The sequence below is a fragment of the Ochotona princeps genome, chromosome 17 (assembly GCF_030435755.1).
Source record: "Ochotona princeps isolate mOchPri1 chromosome 17, mOchPri1.hap1, whole genome shotgun sequence".
NCBI lineage: Eukaryota > Metazoa > Chordata > Mammalia > Lagomorpha > Ochotonidae > Ochotona > Ochotona princeps.
Window position 1 is genome coordinate 53,896,086 of NC_080848.1, and position 13,973 is coordinate 53,910,058.

A 13,973-nucleotide genomic window follows, 5' to 3' on the forward strand; every position below is an offset into this window, starting at 1 on the left:
CCAGAGGCGTGGCCTGGTGGCTAATGTCCTCACCTTGAAAGCCCCAGGATCCCATATGGGTGCCGGTTCTAATCCCGGCTGCTCCACTTCCCATCCAGCTCCCTGCTTGTGGCCTGGGAAAGCAGTTGAGGACGGCCCAATGCACTGGGACACTGCACCCGCGTGGGAGACCCGGAAGAGGTTCCTGGTTCCCGGCTTCGGACTGGCGCGCACCGGCCTATTGCGGCTCACTTAGGGAGTGAATCATTGGATGGAAGATCTTCCTCTCTGTCCGATTATTCACTCCTCAAGTGACTGCAACAGCCGGTGCTGCACCGATCCGGAGCCAGGAGCCAGGAGCTTCTTCCGGGTCTTACACGCGGGTGCAGGGTCCTGAGGACTTAGGCCATCCTCTACTGTTTTCCCAGTCTACAAGCAGGGAGCTGAATAAAAGCAGAGCACCCAGGACATGAACTGGTACTCACATGGGGTGCCATGCGTGGTGGTAGAGGATTAACCACTTGAGCTGTTGGACCAGCCCCAAATCATTTTTTTAAAGAGTATTATTAGACTATTAAAAGTATCCTGTCCAAAATTCTTTTTTTTTTTTTTTTTTTTAAAGATTTTTATTTTATTTTTATTACAAAGTCAGACACACTGAGAGGAGGAGAGACAGAGAGGAAGTGGAGCTGCCAGGATTAGAACCAGCGGCCACATGGGATCAAGGCGAGGACCTTAGCCACTAGGCCACACCACCAAGCCCCCAAAATTCTTATGTTATAAAAATTTCCAGGTCGTGTCACATAATACAATGTAATTAATGAATTAAAAATAATAAATAATAATAATAAAAAATAAACTAAAAAAAAATTTCCAGGTCTCCCACATGGATGCAGGGTCCCAAGGCTTTGGGCTGTCCTAGACTGCTTTCCCAGGCCACAAGCAGGGAGCTGGATGGGAAGCAGGGCTGCCGGGATTAGAACCGGTGCTCATAAGGGATCCCGGCACATGCAAGATGAGGACTTTAGCTGCTAGGCTACTGCGCCATGCCCCTGGCTTCAGTTTAGCATAGCTCTGGCTATTGCAGGCATTTGAGGAAGTGAGCTAGCAAATGGAAGATTTCTCCTTTCTCTGTCTCTCCCTCTCTTTCAAATAAAAATAAATAAATGCAAATTAAAAATACATCTGAGACTAGAGTGAATGTATATTGTCTGCTGCATGGAAAGGTTAGATAAGGAGCTGGTGCCACAACACAGTAGGCTAAGCATTCACCAGAGGCTCTGGCATCCATATGGATGCTTGTTTGAGTACCAGCTGCTCCACTTCTCACCCATTCCCCCATTATGTGCCTGGGAAAGCATCAGAGGATGGCCCAAGTGCTTGGACCCCTGCAGCCACATTGAAGACCCAGAAGAAGCTCCTGGCTTCAGATTGCTCTGGCTCTGGCCATGGCAGCCATTTGGGGAGTGAAACAGTAGACCTCTGTCTCTGTTTCCTTCACTCTCTGTAACCATGTCTTTCAAATAAAAATCTGAAGAGAAAGAAGAGAGAAGGAGGCTCATTAAATTAGCTGCTGAATCTGTCAGCTTGCGTAAGAGATGAGGCTGGAGATAAAACTGACCAGACAACTGCAACCACCAGTTGGTGTGTAATCTGATGTGGGTGACAGACTGAACCAGACCCCGCCCTGACTGGCACACACAGCAATCAGTTCTGGGGTCACTTCTCGTGAGGTTTCTTTGGGAACTCTCTAAACTGGACTGCTGGACACAAAACTCCAACCATAGGGAAAAATCACAGGATCTGTGGTCTGACTATGGAGTGCATGTGTCAGAACTGGGCGGCCTCGGTCGCTGAAACCTGTGCAGTGGACAGCATGCCCAGGTGCACATGGGGGACATGACAGATCGTTGAGGCCTGAGGAGGACATAGAGTACTGTGGGTGGCAGAACAAGGACAGCTCTTCTGGTCAAGCTTTGACAGTGAGTGTCTGGGCAAGTGGACACTCAGGTGGACTGTGTCAGCCAATGGACCGTGGAAGAATTTCCTCAACCTTGGAGCAACAAGCAACAGCATCCCAGCACCATCAAAACCATTTAAGGGCCCGGCGGCGTGGCCTAGCGACTAAAGTCCTCGCCTTGAAAGCCCCGGGATCCCATATGGGCGCCGGTTCTAATCCCGGCAGCTCCACTTTCCATCCAGCTCCCTGCTTGTGGCCTGGGAAAGCAGTTGAGGACGGCCCAATGCATTGGGACACTGCACCCGCGTGGGAGACCTGGAGGAGGTTCCGGGTTCCCGGCTTCAGATTGGCGCGCTTCCGCCCGTTGCGGCTCACTTGGGGAGTGAATCATCGGATGGAAGATCTTCCTCTCTGTCTCTCCTCCTCTCTGTATATCTGGCTGTAATAAAATAAATAAATCTTTAAAAAAAAAAAATCATTTAAACAGTACCTTCAGAACATGTTCCACACTGGGACCCTCAGATGACGCCGAGTGGCTGTTCCACATCCTCAGGTACTGATATGGTTAGGTTGCTGGGATTGGCCATCTCCCCTTCTTTTTTCTGTACCCCAAGATACAGGAAGAAAAAAAATCGGAAGCAATTTCCTCACTCACTTTCCCCATGCCTCAGCCCCCACCCCATCAGTGATTCACATGGGAGTACATCCTTCTCAACTATGTAAACTTCATAAAAAATAAAATACATTTACAATTTGAAAAAAGGCTGGTTGATAAAAGAATCTTCCAAATACTGTCTTCCAAATACCTCTTCTACAGAGGAGGGTGGGCTCCTCTGTGCTGCTAGTATTCCAGTTGGACTTTATTCTTATGGTGCCAGTTCATGTTCTGGCTGCTCCACTTCCCATCCAACTCCTTGCTTATGGCCTAAGAATGCAATGGCGGATAACCCAAGTCCTTGGTACCCTGTACCTGCATGGGAGACCTGGAGGAAGCTTCTGGTTCCTGGCTTTTGGCTTTGGATTGGCTCAGTTCTAGCCATTGTGGTCATTTGGGGAGTGAACTGGCAGATGGAACATCTTTTTCTGTGGAAAATCTGCCTTTCCTGCCTTTTACAGGCCACAAGCAGGGAGCTAGATGGAAAGTGGAACAGCCAGGACACGAACCGGCACCCACATGGGATCCTTGTACATGCAGGGCAAGTATTTAGCCACTGAGCTATCGCGCCAGGCCCATTGCAGACATCTTGGTTGAATTTTCTCACTTGCTCATCCATTTAAGGGCTACTGAATGAGTCTATTAAGCTTCAGCTGCACAACATCAGTGTGGGAAGTTTAGCAAGTTCCATATCTGCCCTACAGGGGAGAAAGGAGAATAGTCAAACATGAAACAAATATGTAATTTTGTTGTTTGTGCTCGGCCTGGTACCAGGAGCCCATTGCTAGGGAGTGACAGGCTCTGGCTGCTAGGAGAGGAGGAGGGGCACCCTGAGGTGACACCTGGGGAGTCTTTTGTGATTTTGACCTTGGGTGGAGGTGGTGAAACAATGAGTTCAGCTGAGAAAACCTTTCCAGAAAGTTCCTCCTGCACTCCCAGAGGCCATGTTGAACCTGGAAAGGCTGACAGAAGCTGCTCACCCAGGTTGGTAGGGCCCAGGGCCGGGAGCAGGAGAGAGCGAGCTGGTCCCATGGGAAGCGAGCGCTGCGCTCCAATTGTCACAGGCCTGTGGTGGGTTCGAGCCATTACTCACTGGCTCATTCATTCAAGTTCAGGTCTTAACTGGGGTTTGCACCCTGCCAAACCCTACAGCCCCGCAGGGGAGATTAAGAGGCAACTAGGCAACTACAGAGGAGTGGCTGTTAGTACCCAGGGCACCACACCCAGCCCAGAAAGCCTGGCAGATTTCCCAACCAAGGAGACACAGAACTGAAAGGACCAGCCCTCCACAGGGCGAGGGAGGGCCTGGGGACGATGTAGGAATAGGCATAAAGAAGCATGAGCTGAGAGTATCAACCCCTATTGGCTGATCCAGAACCAGAGAGAGAGGAAGGTTTAACAGAGGTGAGGACCGGCATTGTGGCCTAACAAGTAAAGCCACTGCCTGCAGCACTGACAAGCCAAATGGGTGTAGGTTTGAGTCCCTGCTGTTCCACTTCCAAACCAGCTCCCGGATAAAGACCCTGGGGAAGCAACAGAGAATAGCCTAGAAGCTTGTGCCCCTGAACCCGTGTGGAAGACCCAGAAGAAGCTGCAGGCTGGTCTAGCTCGGCCTCAGTTGTTGTGCCCATTTGGGAAGGGAACCAATCTGTGGAAACTGATGTCTCTCCCCTTCTTGCTGTAACTCTGGCTTTCAAATAAATAAAGCTTTTTAGAAAATTATGAGAAATGACATTTGCATTAAGTAAAGAGACAAAGGCCAGGCCAAACCAGGATTTGCCCCACTTGGCCTCGGTCCCAGGAGAACCCCGGGGGTCACACACTGGGCCTTTCACCTACTTGCTCACCCAGTCCCATTCCTGCCATACCTTCTGTCTGGTTCACTTTTAAGAACTGGGGTCCTTGGGCCCGGTGTTGTGGCCTAGTGGCTAAAGTCCTTGCCTTGAATGCGCCGGGATCCCATACGGGCACCGGTTCTAATCCCGGCAGCTCCACTTCCCATCCAGCTCCCTGCTTGTGGCCTGGGAAAGCAGCTGAGGAAGGCCCATTGCCTTGGGACCCTGCACCCTTGTGGGAGGAAGTTCCTGACTCCTGGCTCCGGATCAGTGCAGCTCTGGCCATTGTGCTCACTTGGGGAGTGAGTCATTGGACGGAAGATCTTCCTCTCTGTCTCTCCTCCTCTCTGTATATCTGACTTTGCAATGAAAATAAAATAAATCTTAAAAAAAAAAAAAGAAAGAAACCACCCTAGAGGAGAGTCCCACCACAGTGCTGGGAGGGCTCTGTAAGTGAGCTCCAAGTCCCAGTGCATACGTGTCTGGTGTCACTTTGTGCTGACTGGCTTGGGAGGGAAGCCCGTGCCCCACCCTTCCAAATTCACCTCCCCACCTCCGCAGGGGGGCCCGCCTAGGGTGGCGCTGCTGCCCTCACACGCCTGCCCCGTGGAGGGAAGTGGGGATGGATGGCGCAGAACTGGCAGAACTTGTGGGTCAGTTGTCCCGGCAGCACTTCTTCAGGCTCCCCTGGTTCCCAGGCAGAGCTGAGCATCTCAGAGTGCATAAAGAGGCCCCACAGACAACACTGCCTAGAACCTGGCGGTGGCCTTATCTGCTTTGCCACAATGCCAGCCCCACCGCCCTTTTAAAGATTTATTTTAATTCATTGGAAAGGCAGATATACAAAGAGGAGAAGAGACAGAGAGGAAGATCGTCCATCTATTGATTCACTCCCCAAGTGGCTGAAAACCAAAGCTGAGCCGATCCCAAGTCAGGAGCCAGGAGCATCTTTTGATCTCTCTCACATGGGTGCAGGGTCCCAAGGCTATGGGCCGTCCTCCACTGCTTTCCCAGGCCACAGGCAGGGAGCTGATGGGAAACAGGGCATCCGGATTAGAATCGGTGCCCTTATGGGATCCCGGTGTGTACAAGGTGAGGACTTTAGCTGCTAGGCTACTGAACCAGGCCCCCTCCAGGCCCCTTTTAATTAATTTATCACATAGCAGGTTACTGATGCTGTGAAAACATAAAAAACATAATTCAAGGGGCTAATGGGATGCTGTTTTTAATTAGTCATTTTTAAAAAGATTTATTTTATTTTTTATTGGAAAGACAGATATACAGAGAGAAAGATCTTTCATCCGCTGCCTCACTCCCCCGGTGGCTGCAATGGCCAGAGCTGAACCGATCTGAAGCCAGAAGCCAAGAGCTTCTTCTGGGTCTTCATGCAACTACAGGGTCCCAAGGCGTTGAGCTGTCCTGTACTGCTTTCCCAACGCACAAGCAAGAAGGTAGCAGGGAAATGGAGCAGCCAGGATAGGAACTGGTACCCATATGGGATCCTGGCGCATACAAGGAGAGGATTTAGCCACTAGGCTACCATGCCAGACCCAAGATTCAATTTTTTTACTTGAAAATCAGAGTTACACAGAGAGAGACAGATCTCCCATCCATTCATTAACTCCCCCAAATGTCCATGCAGCTGTGGCTGGACCAGGCAGAAGCCAGACGCCTGGAATTTCATCTGTCTTCCACACAGATACAGAGGCCCAAGCACTTGGACTCAATTTTGCTGTTTTCCCAGACCATTAGCAGGGATGTGGATCAGAAGAGGAGTAGCTGGGACATGAATCAGCTCTGCAGGCTGAGGCTTAGTCTTGTATGCCACCACACTGGTCTGGAAAAAATAATGTTTCAGGGAGAAAGGCAGGAAGCAGATGAGCTAGGCAACAACTTACGTACAAAGACTCATGCCCCACAACCCACGAACCACACAAACAAAACCAAAACGACATGCAAGAGCATGATTCCCTGTGGAAGGAGAGAGGGCAAATGCAACAAGGAATCCTCAAAGAGAAAGAGTAACCAATGCCTTAAGCACCTGTAAGCGTGCAGCAATGAATGAAACGCTCCTCCATCCTGATTTTAACTTTCCCGTGACTTCCTGGAAAGAGGCCCTGGCAATATTCCAGGCCCTCATCTGAGCTCCGCAGGCCCAAGATCCTGCTCACTGGCTTCCACTGCTACCCAGACATCCAGGCCCTGGGCACGCCCTCGCAGTGGGGCCTCCTGACCCAGCTGCACCTGGCTATTTAGGGTTCATTAAAATAAAAATTCAGTTTCAGGTCAAGAGCCTGGAAGGCGGGGGCAGGGGAGGAGAGGAAGGTTGAGTAACATGTAATAAAATCATAGCCAGCCAGGAGGAACAAGGTGTCCTGTCCATGGCAAAGAGCATGGCTACACAACGTATGGGCTGGAAGGGAGGCTGATGCTGCAGTGCCGCAGGTAGAAGCCTCTGCCAGCATCCCACGGACACACAGTTCAAGTCCCAGCTGCTCCACTTCTGATGCAGCTCCTTGCTTATGAGCTGGGAAGGCAGCAGAGAGTGGACCAAGACTTTGGACCCATGCACTCACATGGGAGACCCAGAAGAAACTCCTGGCTCCCAGAAGGCCTAGCTCTGCTCATTGCAGTCATCTGGGAAGTAAACCAGCAGATGGAAGACTTCTGTCTCTCCTCTTTCTGTAAGTATGTCTTTCCAATAAAAACAATAAACAAATCTTAGGCAGAAAGAAACAAAGAAAGTCACCCAGCCTAGCATGGTAGCCTGATGGTTAAAGTCCTTGCCTTGCATGTGTGAGGATCTCATATGGGCAGCAGTTCAAGTCCGAGCTATTCCCCTTCCCATCAAGCTCCCTGCCTGTAGTTTGGGAAAGCAGTCAAGGACAGGCCAAAGCCTTGGGACCCTGCACCCTCATGGGAGGCCCGTAAGAAGCTCCTAGCTCCTGGCTTCAGATTAGCTCAGCACCAGCTACCTTTCACACAGACAGACAGAAAGAAAGAAAGAGAGAGAGAGAGAAAGAAAGAAAGAGAGAAAGAGAGAGAGAAAGGTAGTGAAGCCCAGTTAAACCCAGGCCTGTGACACAGAATGCGGGTGCTCCAAGCAGCATTGCGCCTGCAATGTCAAATACTTGGCCCCCACCGTTTTGAAGATTTTTTTGAAGATTTATTTATTTTTATTAGAAAGGCAGATATACAGAGAGGAGGAGAGACAGAGGAGGAAGATCTTCTGTCCAATGACTCACTCCCCAAGTGACCGCAACAGCCGGTACTGCACCGATCCGAAGCCGGGAACCAGGAACCTCTTCCAGGTCTCCCACACGGGTACAGGGTCCCAAGGCATTGGGCCGTCCTCGACTGCTTTCCCAGGCCACAAGCAGGGAGCTGGATGGGAAGTGGAGCTGCCGGGATTAGAACTGGCACCCATATGGGATCTCAGCGCGTTCAAGGCAAGGACTTTAGCCGCTAGGCTACGCCGCCGGGTCCTTGAAGATTTTTTAAAAATATTTATTTATTTTTATTGCAAGGTCAGATATACAAAGAGAAGAAACAGAGAGGAAGATCTTCCATCTGATGGTTCACTCCCCAAGTAGCTGCAACAGCAGGAGCTGCGCCGATCCGAAGCCAGGAGCCTCTTACAGGTCTCCCACATGGGTACAGCCACAGAGTTCCAAGGCTTTTGACCATCCTCAACTGCCTTCCCAGGCCACAAGCAGGGAGCTGGATGGGAAGCAGGGCCTCCAGAATTAGAACCAGCACCCATATGGGATCCTGGCACATTCAAGGCGAGAACTTTAGCCGCTAGGCCACTGCGCCGGGCCCTAGATTTATTTATTTATATTTTAAAGTCAGAGTTACACAGTAAGAGGGAGAGACAAATAGAGAAAAGTCTTCAATCTGCTGGTTCGCTTCCAAAATGGTCACAATGGCCAATGTTAGGTCAACTGACACCAGGAAACACCTCCCACTGCTTTCCCAGTTACATCAGCAGGCAACGGGATTGGCAGTGGAGCTGCCGGGACCTGAATTAGTGCCCAAGAGGATGTCGACGGTGTACCAGGCAGAGTTTTAACTTCTATAACCGGCCTTCCTCCCTCTATATGACTCTGATGTTCAAATAAAATAAATCGTTTCCTTAAGAAGGACTTTTTTCTTTAGTTTTCATTGGAAAGGCAGATTTATAGAGCGAAGCAAAGACAGAGAGAGATGTTTCACCCACTGGTTCACTCCTCTAAATGGGAGAACTGGATGGGAAGTAGAGCAGTCAAGACACAAATGCTGCCCATATGGGATCCTGGTGCTTGTAAGGGGAGGAGTCACCAATTGAGCTCGTTGGAGATCTTTTTTAAAAGATTTATTTATTTTTATTGGAAAGGCAGATTTAGAGAAAGAAGGAAAGACAGAGAGAAAGATTTTCCATCTGCTGGTTCACTCCCCAAGTGGCTGCAATGGCTGGAGCTGAGCCATTCCCAAGCCAGGAGCTTCCTCCGGGTGTCCCACATGGAAGGCTTGGGCTGCCCTCTACTGCTTTCCCAGACTATAAGCAGTAAGCTAGAAAGGAAGTGGAGCAGCTGGGCTATGAACCAGCACCCATATGGGATCCTGGCACATGCAAGGCGGGGACTTTTGTCACTAGGCTACCACACTGGCCCTAGTTGAGGATGTATTTCATTGAATTCATCTATTCAACCTAATATGCACTGGTAAGGAATAGGCATTGCAGCACAGAGGGTTAAGCCACTGCTTGGGAGGCTCACATCAAATCCCGTCTCTGCTTCCAATCCAGCTTCCTCCCAGTGAACCTGGGAGGCTATGGATGATGGCTCAGATGCTTGGGTTCCTCCCACCCACATGGGAGACCCAGCAGCTCCTGGCTCCTGGCTTTGGCATTTGGGGAGAGAATATGCAGATGGAAAAATGAGTGTGTTGTGTATGTGTGTGTGCGCGTGTCCATGTCACAGGGCTGTTGTGAGGATTCAAAGGCTTAGCATACCTCAAGGGCTTAGCATGGCGAGTGGCACATATCAGAGAGCTCACTAAAGGTTAACTCTCACCATTACTATTGGGAAGAAAAAAAAAAGGCAAAAGGCAAGACAAGGAGGTTTGGAGAAGGCAGGGCAGCAGTCAAAAGTGTTATTAAATACAGCAAATGGGGCCAGGAGGTCGCAGGTGGAGAGAGGTCAAGGATTTGGCCGAGTGCCCAGGCTGCCAGGAGCAGAGGTGAGAGCTGCAGGGGAGGGGGGAGGCGGGAGGGGGGAGGGCAGAGGAGGAGGCTGCAGGTGCTGAAGCCCTGGGACAACTGAGAAGTGAAAGCAGTTGTTACAAGCTGCAACAAGCCAGCTGGAGGAGATGGTGGTTGGGAATACCAGGGTGCTGAAGAAATTCATGGAAATGAAATTTAGAAAGTTAAGTTTAGGGCCCGGAGTGGTTTTGGACTGGCACCGGCCGTTGGGCTCACTTGGGGAGTGCATCACCGGACGAAAGATCTTCCTCTCTGTCTCTCCTCTCTGTATATCTGACTTTGCATTAAAAAACAAAACAAAACAAAATAAATAATAAAATAAAATAAAATAAAAGCTTATTTTGATGTGAAAAGTTTTTGAGGGATCCTGGCATTGTGGCATAACATGTTGAGCAACTGCCTACCATCAGCATCCCATTTTGGAACACAGGTTTCAGTCCTGGCTGCTCTGCTCCCCGTCAAAATCCCTGCTCATACTCCTGGCAGAGTCACAGAGGATGGTGGCCCAGGTTCCCTGAATACTTAGGTATTCCGCACAGCTGCACCCATGTGGGAGACCCGGAAGAAGCTCCTGACTTCCTGTCTTCGACCGTTGGGATCCTCTGGGAGTTCACCAGCAAACGAAAGATCTCTCTCTGTCTCTCTGTAATGCTTTTAGAACAAACACATACATATTTTTCTTTTTTTTTTTTAAGGTGAGCAAACACACACATCTTAAAAAAAAAAGGGCAGGAGAGCATTGTGCAATGCACTCTCGCCAGAGGCTAGAAGCAACATCATCTTTAAAATCGTTCAAATATTATTTCAAGTTCATAGCACAAAGCGACCCCCCATGCAGGGCTGGCCCTGGACAAGCCGAGAGGCTGCACTACAACAAGGAGTGGCCACCAAGGACGTCTGCAGATAAGCAGTGATGACATCACTTCATGGGAAGCAGGGTGGGAGGCAGGAAGCAGAACTTCAGCTTGGGCTTGCGAAGCTTCAGAATCCTGGGGAAGGGTCGGCAGAGTGGTCTAGCTAGCAAGCTAATCCTCTGCCTGCAGCAATGGCATCCCATTAGGGTGCAGGTTTGTGTGCTGGCTGCTCCACTTCCGATCCAGCCCCTTGCTAATGTTTCTGGCAGAACAGCAGAGGATGGCCCAAGGGGCTGGGCCCCTGCACCTGTGTGGGAGACCTGGAAGAAGCTCCTGGCTCTCAGCTTTGAATCAGACTGGCCCAGCTCCAGCTGTTGCAGCCATCTGGGGTGGGAATCAGTGGATGAGGAGCTCTCTCCCTTCCCTTTCCTTCCAGCCCTCTCTTTTTGCTCTCATTCTCTGTAACTTTTCCAAGTAAAAAAATTTTTTTAAGTCTATAAAAAAGAAAAACTGGGAGGCAGTTGGTTAGAGTAGACTCAGAGAGGGGTTGGAAAAAGATAGGAAGGATGCAGGGCCAGAGACACACACTTGCGTCATCATGGAGTGTCCACTGGGGGAGGCATTTGGTCCAGCAATGAAGACACTCCTTGGGGCCCGGCACGATAGCCTAGCATCTAAAGTCTCACCTTCAATGTGCCAGGATCCCATACAGACACCGATTCTAATCCCGGCAACTCTGCTTCCCATCCAGCTCCTGCTTGTAGCCTGAGAAAGCAATCGAGGCTGGCCGAAAGCCTCGGGACCCTGTACCCCCATGGGAGACCTCGAAGAGGCTCCTGGCTCTTGGCTCCTGGCTTCAGATTGGCTGAGCTCTGGCCATTGTGGCTGCTTGGGGAGTGAACCATTGGACGAAAGATCTTCCTTTCTGTCTCTCTTCCTCTCTCTGTATATCTTACTTTCCAATAAAAATAAATAAATCATGAAACTGTGTCACATAATACAATGTAATTAATGAATTAAAAATAATAAATAAAAAAATGAATAAATCTTTTTTTAAAAAAAAGACATTCCTGGGCCCGGTGCGATAGCGTAGTGGTTAAAGTCCTCGCCTTGCACATGCCAGGATCCCATATGGTTGCCAGTTCTAATCCCGGCGGCCCTGCTTCCCAGCCAGCTCCCTGCTTGTGGCCTGGGGAAGCAGTTGAGGACGGCCCAAAGCCTTGGGACCCTACACCCGAGTGGGAAATCCGGAAGAACTCCTGGTTCCTGGCTTCAGATTGGCTGTGTTCCAGCCAATGAATCATCAGACGGATGATCTTCTGTCTCTCCTCTCTGTATATCTTTGTAATAAAAATAAATAAATCTTAAAAAAAAAAAAAAGACATTCCTTGGTATGTCACATCCCACAGGGAAGCACCTAGGCTAGTCCTGGCTCTGCTCCTAATCTCAGCTTCCTGCTAGTGTTCACCCTGGGAAGCAGCAGGTGCTGGATCAACACTTTGGGTCCTTGGCACCCAAGTGGGAGACCTGGATTGAGTTCAGGCTCCTGGATTCTGTTGGGGCCAGCTCAGGCATTTTGCTACTGACACAGCAGGCAGGAAATCATTCTCTCCCACTGACTTTCAGATAACCAAAAATTAAAACTAGAGAAAAAGTGCCTACAGTGACCCACAGTGTGCAGTTGGCAGGAGAACAAGACCTGGCAAGCGTTGGTGCAGGTGGAAGAGAAAATGCCACCAGAGAAGTGTCTGAGTGGCTGGACAATGGGTCATGGCGGCTGCAGCTGGCACATACATCACTGAGGCCCTCGCCAGAGAGCCCAAAGCCGCAGGTCCCCAACAAGACGGCGCAGTGGCCATTGCTGCAAGAGGCTCAGTGGAAGCTCAGCCAGGACAGCAACCAAAAAGGTTGGTGGGGTGTGGAAGGAAACCACGGGAAGAAAGATGACAGCAAAGGCTTCCAGGGAACTCTGGGCTAAAGTAATGCGGAGGTGAGTGCACCATGGCACAGTAGGCTGTTGGTGTCTCCAGGGACAAGATCCCATATGGATGTAGGTTTCTGCCCCAGCTGCTCCACTTCCCATCCAGCTCCCTGCTTGTGGCCTGGGAAAGCAGTCGAGGACAGCCCAAAGCTTTGGGACCATGCACCCACATGGGAGACCCAGAAGAAGCTCCTGGCTGCTGCTTCAGATAGGCTTGGCTCCAGCTGTTGAGACCATTTGGGAAAAGATAAAAAAATAAAAATTAAAATTAAAAAAAATAAAAATAAAATAAAAAAAGAGACCATTTGGGGAGTAAAGCACAGATGGAAGATCATTTCTTTCTCTGTCTCCCCTCTCTCTGTAACTCAGCCTTCAAATGGAAGTAATTAAGTCTTAAAAAACAAAAATAAAGCGCAACAGAGAGGCAGGCACTGGCCCACGTCTCACGGAGGAGCACCTGGCTTTGGGTCCCCACTTCACCTCCTGTTCCAGGTCCTACTGATGCAGACTCAAGGAGGCAGCTCAAATGCTGAGTCCCTTTGATCCAAGTGGGACACTTTGAGCACCTAGGTCCCTGCTGTGGCCCAGCTCAGGTCTGGCTACTGCAGGCCTTTGAGGGAGAGAACCAGCAAATTGGTCTCTCTCTCCCTATCCCCTGAATAAAGAAAAACTAATGAATGGGCAGGTGTTGTGGCACATCAGGTTAAACCGCAACTTGCAATACTTTCATGTCATACTAGCATGGTTGTTCGAAGCAGCGCTATTGTGCTTCTAATCTAGTTCCCTGCTAATGTGCCCGGCAAGTACAAACGGTGGTTCAAGTGCCTGGGTCCCTGGCACTCACGCAGAAGGCTGGATGCAAAGTGGATACCGGCGACGGGGGGCAGCAGTTAAATGCGCTGCATCCCACTACCAAAGGCCCATCCCGGAGTTCTCAATCTTAGTACAAAGGCCTCCCTCCCCTCCTGTGAGCTCTGGTCATTTCTAAGCGGTAGCTAACAGATCCCCACTCTGCCAGGGTCCCACTGCAAGGTCACTTGCCTGCCTGCCCCCACCAACCTTGGCCTCCGATTTTTGCACGTGTGTGTGCGCGCGCGTGCAAGGTTTCTGTACCTCACAGTTGAGTCTTGCTGCTCGGTTTTCCGGCAGCAGCCCTCTCCAGGACTGCAGGGCAAGCGGGCCCCGCGGCCTCCAGAGGGCGCACCGCGACCGGGAGAGGCGACGGCCTCGGGCCGGGGCAAGCACACCAGCCGCCGGAGAAGCGCAGGTGGGGCCGGGTGTCTGCGGCGCGCGGGAGCCGGGGTGATGCTCGCCGTGCACTGTCCTGACGGAAAATGCACGCAGTGCGGCGCTGCCTTCGTCCTCCCGTCGCTGCCCCAGGGACTTCCGCAGCCCCCTCATTCAGCCCGCTGGCTGGGCTGTCCCAAGAGCAGCCCCTCCTCTCTGTGTTCATATCTGTGCAACAGA